This window comes from Nycticebus coucang, chromosome 9, assembly GCF_027406575.1.
Source record: "Nycticebus coucang isolate mNycCou1 chromosome 9, mNycCou1.pri, whole genome shotgun sequence".
Classification (NCBI taxonomy): domain Eukaryota; kingdom Metazoa; phylum Chordata; class Mammalia; order Primates; family Lorisidae; genus Nycticebus; species Nycticebus coucang.
The window spans coordinates 64,362,038-64,372,466 of NC_069788.1; the positions used below are offsets into that span (position 1 = coordinate 64,362,038).

General features: G+C 45.6%; 1 pseudogene; it reads left to right on the forward strand.

Annotated features, from left to right (window-relative positions):
• Positions 1–222: 222 nt before the first annotated feature.
• Positions 223–402, forward strand: LOC128593140 (ATP synthase subunit ATP5MJ, mitochondrial-like; annotated as a pseudogene).
• The last annotated feature ends 10,027 nt before the right edge of the window (positions 403–10,429 follow it).

Consider the following 10,429-nt stretch of genomic DNA (forward strand, 5'->3'; position numbering starts at 1 on the left):
ATCCCTTGATTGTTTCTTACCCAGCTTCCTGAAGGAGCCATTCAACTTTTAGTTTAAAGCATTCACAGATGTTTTATGCCCCCAAATTCCTTGAGTTTCTCACCTTAAAAATTCTAAAATTAGCTTCTTGGCAGCCTCCACGCGGTGCCTGCGCACGCGGTGACCTTTCCCAATCTCTGGCTGTGGACCTCTGCTGGGTCCAGCCATTGCTTTGGCGCGGAGATGCTTCAAAGCATTATTAAAAATGTGTGGGTCCCCAGGAAACCTTACTATACCTAAGTTTACCAGGAGGAGATCTGGATCGGAATGGGATTGATGAGCTTCATTGTTTATAAAATCAGGAGTGCTGATAAAAGAAGTAAAGCTTTGAAAGCTCCTGCACCTGCTTATGGTCATCACTAACCAGCCTCAGTTGGAGCACACAAGAGATGGACCATCAGTCTGCCCATAGAGCTAAGCAAGCTGTGTCACGTGGGAATATGGACTGTCCCTGTGTACTTGTAGAAGTACCGTGTACTCATGGCATGAATAAATGTGTCTGTGAGATGCACCACACCAGAGGGGAAAAATAACTCTAAAATTAAAAATGAAATTTTAATTCTAAAAATTAAGAACTTTTCTAGTTCGAACAATCCTAAACTGTCATGTCACGATTGAAAGGGGGTTTGCCAGTGTATCGAGGAGAGGTTCAGGCCAACTTTAATGAAAGGGAACTAAGACCCACCTAGGCAAGGATGGCAGTTGCAATGAGGATGGTTGGAGGCTTGCTTTTATACTAGGCAGGGGTGGGAAGGGGGCCAAGAAGAAGGGGAAGGGATTCAGGGAAGTTTTGGCTAGCTAGGTTCTTTCTGGAGGAACTCACAGGGCAGGGCCAGGTAGGCTTTTTTGTTATGGGAGAGGAGGAGTCCCCTTCCCACCCCCCCACCCCCGCCATGATCCTTATCCAATCCTAACCAAGCTTCCCACATTGCAAGAATTGCCTTAAATCAAATTCCAAATTTTCTTTTTTTTTTTTTGGTAGAGACAGAGTCACTTATCGCCTTGGGTAGAGTGCTGTGGTGTCACACAGCTCACAGCAACCTCCAACTCCTGGGCTAAGGCGATTCTCTTGGTCAGCCTCCCGAGTAGCTGGGACTACAGGTGTGTGCCACAATACCTGGCTATTTTTTTGTTGCAGTTTGGCCAGGGCTGGGTTGGAACCCACCACCCTTGGTAGATGGGGCTGGCGCCCTACCCACTGAGCCACAGGTGCTGCCTCAAATTCCAAATTTTCAATAAATTTCAACTTTGCTTTTTCCATGAGAAGATGCTGCCAAAAATTCTATCTTGATCCATTACCATAGAAAGCAATAAACTCAGCTTTCTTTTTTCTTTTTTTAAATTTTAATATACATTTGTTTAACCCAATATATCCAAAATATTATCATTATCATTTCAACATGTAATCAATAACTTTTCAAATTATCGATAAAATATTTCACGTTTCTTGTAAAATACCTTTGAAATCTGGTGCATATTTTATACTTTTTCCCCCGCCTTCTTTTTAGCTTTCTTTTTTTCTTATTCTTTTAGACAGGGTCCCCATCTATGGCCCAAGTAGGTAGAGTGCAGTGGGATCATCACCGCTCACTGCTGCAACCTCAAAGTCCTAGGCTTAAGTGATCCTCTTGCCTCAGCGGCCAGAGTTGTGGCTACAACAGGTGTGTACCACCATGCTTGGGTAGGGTCTTGCTCAGGCAGGTCTTGCTTTTTCTCAGGCTGGTCTGCAACTCCTGACCTGAAGAAATTCTCCCACCTATGCCCCTAGGCCATGGGCATAGTGAGAAGCCAGGTTTTGACCATAACACACTGATAGAATCAGGTACCTGCCCAAATATACTTTCCCCACCCAGGGAGGGTCTCACTCATGTCCCTCTCAGGAAATAGCAATGCCACCAATCCTGGCAGCCTTAACACTTTAAATCCCTGTCTGCCATAGCCCACGTGTGGATTTCTCCCTGGTTAGGAATCTCACCCTATCTGCATTCTGGGTAGAATAAAAGCCACTTTGATTTCATGAATTGGATTTCCGTTTTCTTCTTTTTTCTTTCTTTTTTTTTTTTTTTTTTGTAGAGACAGAGTCTCACTTTATGGCCCTCGGTAGAGTGCCGTGGCCTCACACAGCTCACAGCAACCTCCAACTCCTGGGCTTAGGCGATTCTCTTGCCTCAGCCTCCCGAGTAGCTGGGACTACAGGCACCTGCCACAACGCCTGGCTATTTTTTTGGTTGCAGTTTGGCTGGGGCCGGATTTGAACCCACCACCCTCAGTATATGGGGCTGGCGCCTTACCGACTGAGCCACAGGCGCCGCCCTGGATTTCCGTTTTCCTTTTGTCTTGCGTCTTAGAATGATTTTATCCTTGGGTCTGGAACCTTTCACACACCTTCTTATAGGGACCACTTTAAGAAGTTGTTTGTCTGTTTGTCTCCATTTCCACTTTTGGGGTCCTCAAATGTCTTCTCCAAGTAGCAGCCAGAGTGATTCTTCATTATTCCTTTGCCTGAAACCCTGTGTGTCAGATGCCTCAGGTCCTCTCAGCCTTACTTCTGATTTTTGCAGTGGTTGGGATGGGTAATCCAGGGTGGGCTTTAAGTCAATTCAGAGGTCACCTTCTGTGCACACCGAGAAACTTTGCCTCCTCTGGTGTAGTCTGCCAAAGTTGTGGACACTGGGAAGCTTGAGGCAAAGAGTAAACAGTCCCATCGTTAATCCTTCATGGGGATAATTATGGAGACTTGCTTTGTGGCTATCCAGAGGGATGAATCCCCTCTTGCTTCTGTTGTAACGGGCAACCTTATGCATTGCTTTATTCCCCCCCATTTCCTGTCTTACTCTTTTGCTCTCTTGTCTTTCCTGGGATCATTTCAAGTAAACACTTTTCCTTTGTTTCTGTTCTGGTTCTCCTTTCTGGGGGAACCAAAGCTAAGGGACCCTGCAATGGGCACTTCCTCTTCACTTAGAATAAGCTACACCGCTAATAAGTCCCTGCTCAGCTCTTCTGTCTCATTTCCTCCTCTCCTCTTCTTTTCTTATTTCTTTTTTTTTTGAGACAAGAGTCTCACTATGTCACCCTGGGTAGAGTGCTGTGGTGTCACAGCTCACAACAACCTCAAACTCTTGGGCTGAAGGGATTCTCTTGCCTCAGCCTCCTGAGTAGCTGGGACTATAGGTGCCTGCCACAATGCCTGGCTATTTTTTTTTGTTGTAGTTGTCATAATTGTTTAGCAGGCCCGGGATGGGCTTAAACCTGCCAGTCTGGATGTATGTGGCCGGCACCCTACTCACTGAGCTACAGGTGCCCAGCCCAAACTGCTATTTTAAAAGTATTTAATTTTTGGGGGCGGCACCTGTGGCTCAGTGAGTAGGGCACCAGCCCCATATACTGAGGGTGGCGGGTTCAAACCCATCCTCAGCCAAACTGCAACAAAAATAGCCGGCCTTCGTGGCAGGCTCCTATAGTCCCAGCTACTCGGGGGGCTGAGGCAAGAGAATCACCTAAGCCCAGGAGTTGGAGGTTGCTGTGAGCTGTGTGACACCATGGCACTCTACTGAGGGTGATAAAGTGACACTCTGTGTCTAGAAAAAAGAAAGTATTTAATTTTTATCCCAAAGCTTAATTATGTTTAAAATTTGTCAGGGACGGGTGGCGCCTGTGGCTCAAGGAGTAGGGCACCAGTCCCACATGCCGGAGGTGGCGGGTTCAAACCCAGCCCCTGCCAAAAAACCACAAAAAAAAAAAAAATTGTCAGGGAGGAGTTTACCTTTTTGTTTGTTTTCTTAGAGTGCCATAGTGTCAGCCACACTCCCAGCAAATTAAAACTTTTGGGCTCAAGTATGCCTTATGTGTCAGCTTCCTGTGTAGCTGGGACTACAGGTATCTGCCACAATCCCTGGGTATTTTTTCTATTTTTTTTCATAGAGATGGGGGGTCTCACTCTTGCTCAAACTGGTCTTGAACTCCTGAGCTCAAGCAATCCTCCCACCTTAGCCTCCTGGAGGGCTAGGATAATGGGTCTGAGCCACCATGCATGGCCAGCTTTCCTATTTTTCTGTTACTAAATTTTGTCTTTTTTAGGAAAATGCAGCACCCTCCTTAGCCTGGAGAATGCCTTGTTAGGGTTCTCCTTCATACATGTACTGTACTGTATTATCTGTGTCTGTGAAGGGAATCATGCTTATGTTTCCTGGGCATTTCTGAGTGATTTACAACACAATTGAATCCCACAGAACAAGCGCCCAGATGAGGAACATCATAAATTAGCAAGGGGGTTCCACTAGTTTGGATTTTTTTTTTCCTTGCAATTTTGTCGCCCTCTGTAGAGTGCTATGGCACTAGGTCACGGCAACCTCAAACCCTTGGGCTCAAGTGATTCTCTTGCCTTAGCCTCCCAAGTAGCTGAGACTATAGGCGCCCACCACAATGTCCAGCTGATTTTTTCAGAGATGGGAGGGATTTTGCTCTTGCTCAGGCTGGTCTCGAACCCGTGAGCTCAGACAATCCACCTGCTTTGGCCTGCCACAGGCCTGGCCTTTGTTTTGAGACAGAGTCTCACTTTTTTGCTCTCCGTAGAATGCTGTGGCATCACAGCTCACAGCACCCTCCAACTCTTGGGTGAGTTGCCTCAGCCTCCCAAGTAACTGTGACTATAGGCGCCCGTCACAATGCCCGGCTATTTTTTAGTTGCAGTTGTCATTGTTGTTTGGCAGGTCCAGGCTGGATTCAAACCTGCCAGCTTCTGGGGTGGCGCTTGTGGCTCAGTTGGTAAGTCACTGGCCCCATATACTGCGGGTGGCGGGTTCAAACCCAGCCCCAGCTGAACGCAACAAACCTGCCAGCTCTGGTGTATGTGGCTGGTACCCTTAGCTGCTGAGCTACAGGCACCAAGCCCTGGCTTTTTTTATTTTTTTTTTTATTTTTGAGACAGAGTCTTAAGCTGTCGCCCTGGGTAGAGTGCTGTCATCACAGCTCACAGCAACCTCCAACTCAGCGGTTCTCAACCTGTGAGTTGCGACCCACAGGAACTGTATTAAAGGTTTGTGGCATTAGAAAGGTTGATAACCACTGCTCCAACTCTTGGGCTTAAGCAATTCTCTTGCCTCAGCTTCCCAAGTACCTGGGACTACAGGCAGGCGCCTGGCTATTTTTTGGTTGTAGCTGTCGTTGTTTGGCAGGCCAGGGCTGGATTTGAACCTGCCAGCTCCATTGTATGTGGCTAGCACCCTAGCCGCTCGAGCTATAGGTGCCAAGCCCAGCTGGCCTTTGTTTTTGATCATTAGTATGAAGAAACCATTTCTTCTGGTATTTTTTGGAAAGTCATGGCTTAGAGCAGGGAGATATTACAAACCCCCCTCTTTTTACTCTCCCTTCTATCAACAACTAACCAGAATAACAAAAGGAATGGACTTACTCTGACCACTGACAAAAAAGCACCTAAAATCCTAAAACCCCATATCATGTTATCAATTCCTAGAATATGCTTACCATTCTGCGGCTTCAGAAACTATGGCAGAAAGAAATGCAAAATAAGCATACAGTCTGAATACCAGAAAAAGTGATTGAAATCCTATTTTAATTTATTAAATTTTTCTTCATATTTTAAAACAACTCTTTACTATTGAAATGTAATCAGAAATTAAAAAAAAGACTTTTTTACTTCAAGTAAAAGCAGAAAAAACACAATCAAGTGGGAGTAGGAGGCTGGGCATGGTGGCTCATCCCTGTAATCCCAGCACTCTGGGAAGCCAAGGCAGGAGAATCACTTGAGCTCAGGAGTTCAAGACTAGTCTGAGCAACAGTGAGCCCGGTCTCTACTAAAAATAGAAAAATTAGCAGGGCATTGTGGCAGGCACCTGTAGTCTCAGCTACTGGGGAGACTGAGATAGGAGGATTGGTTGAGCCCATGAGTTTGAGGTTGCTGTGAGCTAGTCTGACACCTTGACAATCTATCCTGGGGTACAGAGTGAGACAATGTTTAAAAAAAAAAATTAAAAAATTAAAAAATAAATGGCTCAGCACCTGTAGCTCAACAGCTAGGGGGTCAGGCACATGCACCAGGGCTGGTGGATTTGAATCCAGCCCGGGGCCTGGCAAACAACAATGACAACAAAAACAAGGAGGTTGCTGTGAGCTGTGATGCCACAGCGCTCTACCCAGGGCAATATCTTGAAGTTCTGTCTCAAGAAAGAAAGAAACAAACAAACAAAAACCCCCATTATTTAGTTTGGGTCAATATTCAGTATGTACATTATTATTATTCTGTAAATGCTAATCATAACCTAGCTATATGGCATAATATAATTTCTATTCCCTGCCCCAAATTAGTTTTTGTTGTTAATAATTGCCCTTTCTCTGTCATTTTCTTTTCTTTTCTTTTTTTTTCATGAGACAGAATCTCACTTCTTCACCCTCAGTAGAGTGCCATGGCGTCATAATTCATAGCAACCTCAAACTCTTGGGCTCAAGCAATTCTCTTGCCTCAGTCTCCAAGTAGCTGGAACTACAGGTGCCCGCCATGATGCCCAGCTATTTTTAGAGAGGAGGTCTCGCTCTTGCTCAGGCTGGTCTCGAACCTGTGAGCTCAGACAATCCACCCACCTCACCCTCCCAGAGTGCTAGAATTACAGGTATGAGCCACCACGCCCGGCCTATATTCTTATTTTTTTGAGACAGTCTCACTTTGTTGCCCTCGGTAGAATGCCATTGTGTCATAGCTCACAGCAACCTCAAACTCCTGGGCTTAAGCTATACTCTTGCCTCAACTTCCCCAGTAGGTGGGACACAGGCATCCACTACAATGCCTGCCTAGTTTTTCTATTTTTTTTTTTTTTTTTTGTAGTTTTTGGCCGGGGCTAGGTTTGAACCCACCACCTACGGCATATATGGGACCGTCACCCTACTCCTTGAGCCACAGGCACCGCCCTAGTTTTTCTATTTTTAGTAGATATGAGGTCTTACTTTTGCTCAGGCTTGTCTTGAACTCCCAAGCTCAAGCAGTGCACCCACTTCGGCCACCCAGAGCCCTATTATTTCAGGCATGAGCTACCCAACCTGGCCTTATTAGACTTTTTTTTTTTTTTTTTTTTGTAGAGACAGAGTCTTACTTTATGGCCCTCGGTAGAGTGCCGTGGCCTCACACAGCTCACAGCAACCTCCAACTCCTGGGCTTAAGCGATTCTCTTGCCTCAGCCTCCCGAGTAGCTGGGACTACAGGCGCCCGCCACAACGCCCGGCTATTTTTTTTTTTTTGGTTGCAGTTTGGCCGGGGCTGGGTTTGAACCCGCCACCCTCGGCATATGGGGCCGGCGCCTTACTGACTGAGCCACAGGCGCCACCCTAGACTTTTTTTTTTTTTTTTAAGCAGACTCTCACTTTGTCACCCCAGTAGAGTGCAGTGGCATCATATCACAGCAACCTCAGACTCCTGGGCTCAAGTGATTGTCTTGCCTCAACCTCCTGAATAGTTGGGATTACATGTGCCTGCTACAATGCCCTGATATTTTTAGAGGTGGGGGTCTCCCTCTAGCTCAGGCTGGTCTCCAACTAGTGAGCTCAGATGATCCTCCCATCTCCATCTCCCAGAGTGCTTGGATTACAGGCATGATCCCCTGTTCCTGGCCCTTATCAGATTTCTTAATATTCTAGGATGATTTGTGACTTTTTTCTTCTGTATATTTCCTCACAGTAAGTAGAAAGACTCCCTAAATATTGCTAGTTTTATATTTCATGAGTGGCCATACATTGGTCAGTCCTTTGAGTATTAGTCATATTCTGGAAGTTTTTCTCCAAGTAGCAGCGACAGACATTTATATCTAGATTACTTCTATCAGCACCCTTCCTGCTTTCCCTGAGCTTATTCGAGGTTCCTCTTGCTCACATTCCTGGATGTGGATCTTTTTTATTGATTTTTTATTTTTTGAGTTGCCCTTTATAGAGTGCTGTGGTGTAACAGCTTACAGCAACCTCAAACTCTTGGGCTCAAGTGATTCTCTTGCCTCAGCCTCCCAATAAGCTGGGATTACAGGCGCCCGCCACAAAGCCCTGCAACACGCCTGGCTATTTTTGGTTGTAGTTGTCATTGTTATTTGGCAGGCCCGGGCTGGATCTGAACCCACCAACTCTGGTGTATGTGGCTGGCACCCTAGCTGCTGAGCTACAGGCACCAAGCTGTGGATGTGGATCTTTATTAAAAAAGCAATGTGGAATCGGCACCTGTAGCTTAAGTGGCTAGGGCACCAGCCACATATACTGGAGCTAACGGTTCAAATCCAGCCCTGGCCTGCCAAATAACAATGACAACTACAACTTAAAAAAATAGCCGGGTGTTGTGGCGGGCGCCTGTAATCCCAGCTACTTGGGGAGGCTGAGGCCAGGGAATCACTTAAGCCCAAGAGTTTGAGGTCACTGTGAGCCATGATGCCACAGCACTCTATCCAGGGTGACATCTTGAGACTCTGTCTCAGAAAAAAAAAAAAAAAAATTTAATGTGGCAGTGACTCCTATAATCCTACTACTCTGGGAGGCTAAGGCAGGAGGATTACTTGAGGCAAGGAGTTTAAGACCAGCCTGAGGGCTCGGCTCCTGTGGCTCAAGCGGTTAAGGCGCCAGCCACATACACCTGAGCTGGTGGGTTCGAATCCAGCCTGGGCCCGCCAAACAACAATGACGCTGCAACTAAAAAATAGCCGGGCGTTGTGGCAGGCGCCTATAGTCCCAGCTACTTGGGAGGCGAAGGCAGGAGAATCGCTTGAGCCCAGGAGTTGGAGGTTGCTGTGAGCTGTGATGCCACAGTACTCTACCCAGGGTGACAGCTTGAGGCTCTGTCTCAAAAAAAAAAAAAAAAAAGACCAGCCTGAGTAACAGCAAAACCTCATTTCTAAATATAACAGAAAAATCAGCCAGGTGTGGTGGCACATGCTTTTAGTCCTAGCTCCTGGAAGGCTGAGGCAGGAAGATCTCAAGCCAGGAATCTGAGGTTGCAGTGAGAGGTGATGTCACTGCACTCACTCTAGCCCCAGGATAGAGAGAGACCCTGTCTCAAAAAAACAAAACAAAACAAAAAAGGTAACATATTTGGCCTGTCTTTAAGACTTTAATGAAAATGCACTAAAACAATCACCAAAGGGGCAGCGCCTGTGGCTCAGTCGGTAAGGTGCCGGCCCCATATACCGAGGGTAGCGGGTTCAAACCCGGCCCCGGCCAAACTGCAACCAAAAAATAGCCAGGCGTTGTGGCGGGCGCCTGTAGTCCCAGCTACTCGGGAGGCTGAGGCAAGAGAATCGTGTAAGCCCAGGAGTTGGAGGTTGCTGTGAGCTGTGTGATGCCACGGCACTCTACCGAGGGCCATAAAGTGAGACTCTGTCTCTCCAAAAAAAAAAAAATCACCAAAGGAGGGCATTTTCCTTTGGGTGTATTCTCTAATTAGTAAAAAATAAAAATCATGCTCTTCCCTCACTCCACACCCAAGCTTAGAGACCCCGGGATTGAATCTGGCTACTCCTTGATGTATATATGTATGTATACAGAAATTCTGCAAAAACAAAAATTTGACCTCAGTTTTGTGGCCTGCTTTAACTTTTTAATAGAATATGATTACTAGAAGGCCTTGGTCAAGACCTCTGCCCCGGAACATCTGAGAACATAAATCATCCAAGGCACCTGTGCTGACCATTTTTAGTGTTCTCATGGGATGAAGAACACAACAACTTTTCTTAGTTGCTCATTCTCCTGTTAAGTGACTGTTACAAAAAAGAAGTTAATGTTACAGTTAGTAATGGTCAATCCTACCATTTTTGTGAAATTCAAAGCAGGGTTTTTTTTTTTTGTTTAATTAATGTTTTTCTTCAAAAACATTTTTTTTCAACTTTGAAATAGTAGAGTTGTTGATTTGAATTTGCGAAGAAGGCAGGAGAAATACAAAAACTCTCAGGAGACATAGTTGCTTTCTTCTTTGGTTTGAATATTGTAATTTGGGTTTCAGTTTCTAGAGGACAACCATAGATTTGAGCTGTTTTTTGAAATAGCAGGTGTTAAACTTAATTGATTCTTAGAAACAAAGAAAACATTGTATCAGGGACGGATGCCCTTCTCCAGAGAGGTCAATTATATTTTAAAAGCAGCAGAATATTTTCTAACGTGTTCTTTTAATGTATTCCCTGACAGGGCTAATCCAGAATGTGCAGAGACTTTTTAAAGAGCAGCTGTATCTTTATAATACAATTTATCAGCAAATAGATCATGTAAGGTCTTTCTTTCATTCAGGATTGGGGCGGGGAGATGCCTCAGTTCCTGGTGATCAAAATGATAATGTCCATCAATAGTAGTTTATAGGATGGCCGGGGGCGGTGGCTCATGCCTATAATCCTAGCACTCTGGGAGGCTGAGGCTGGTG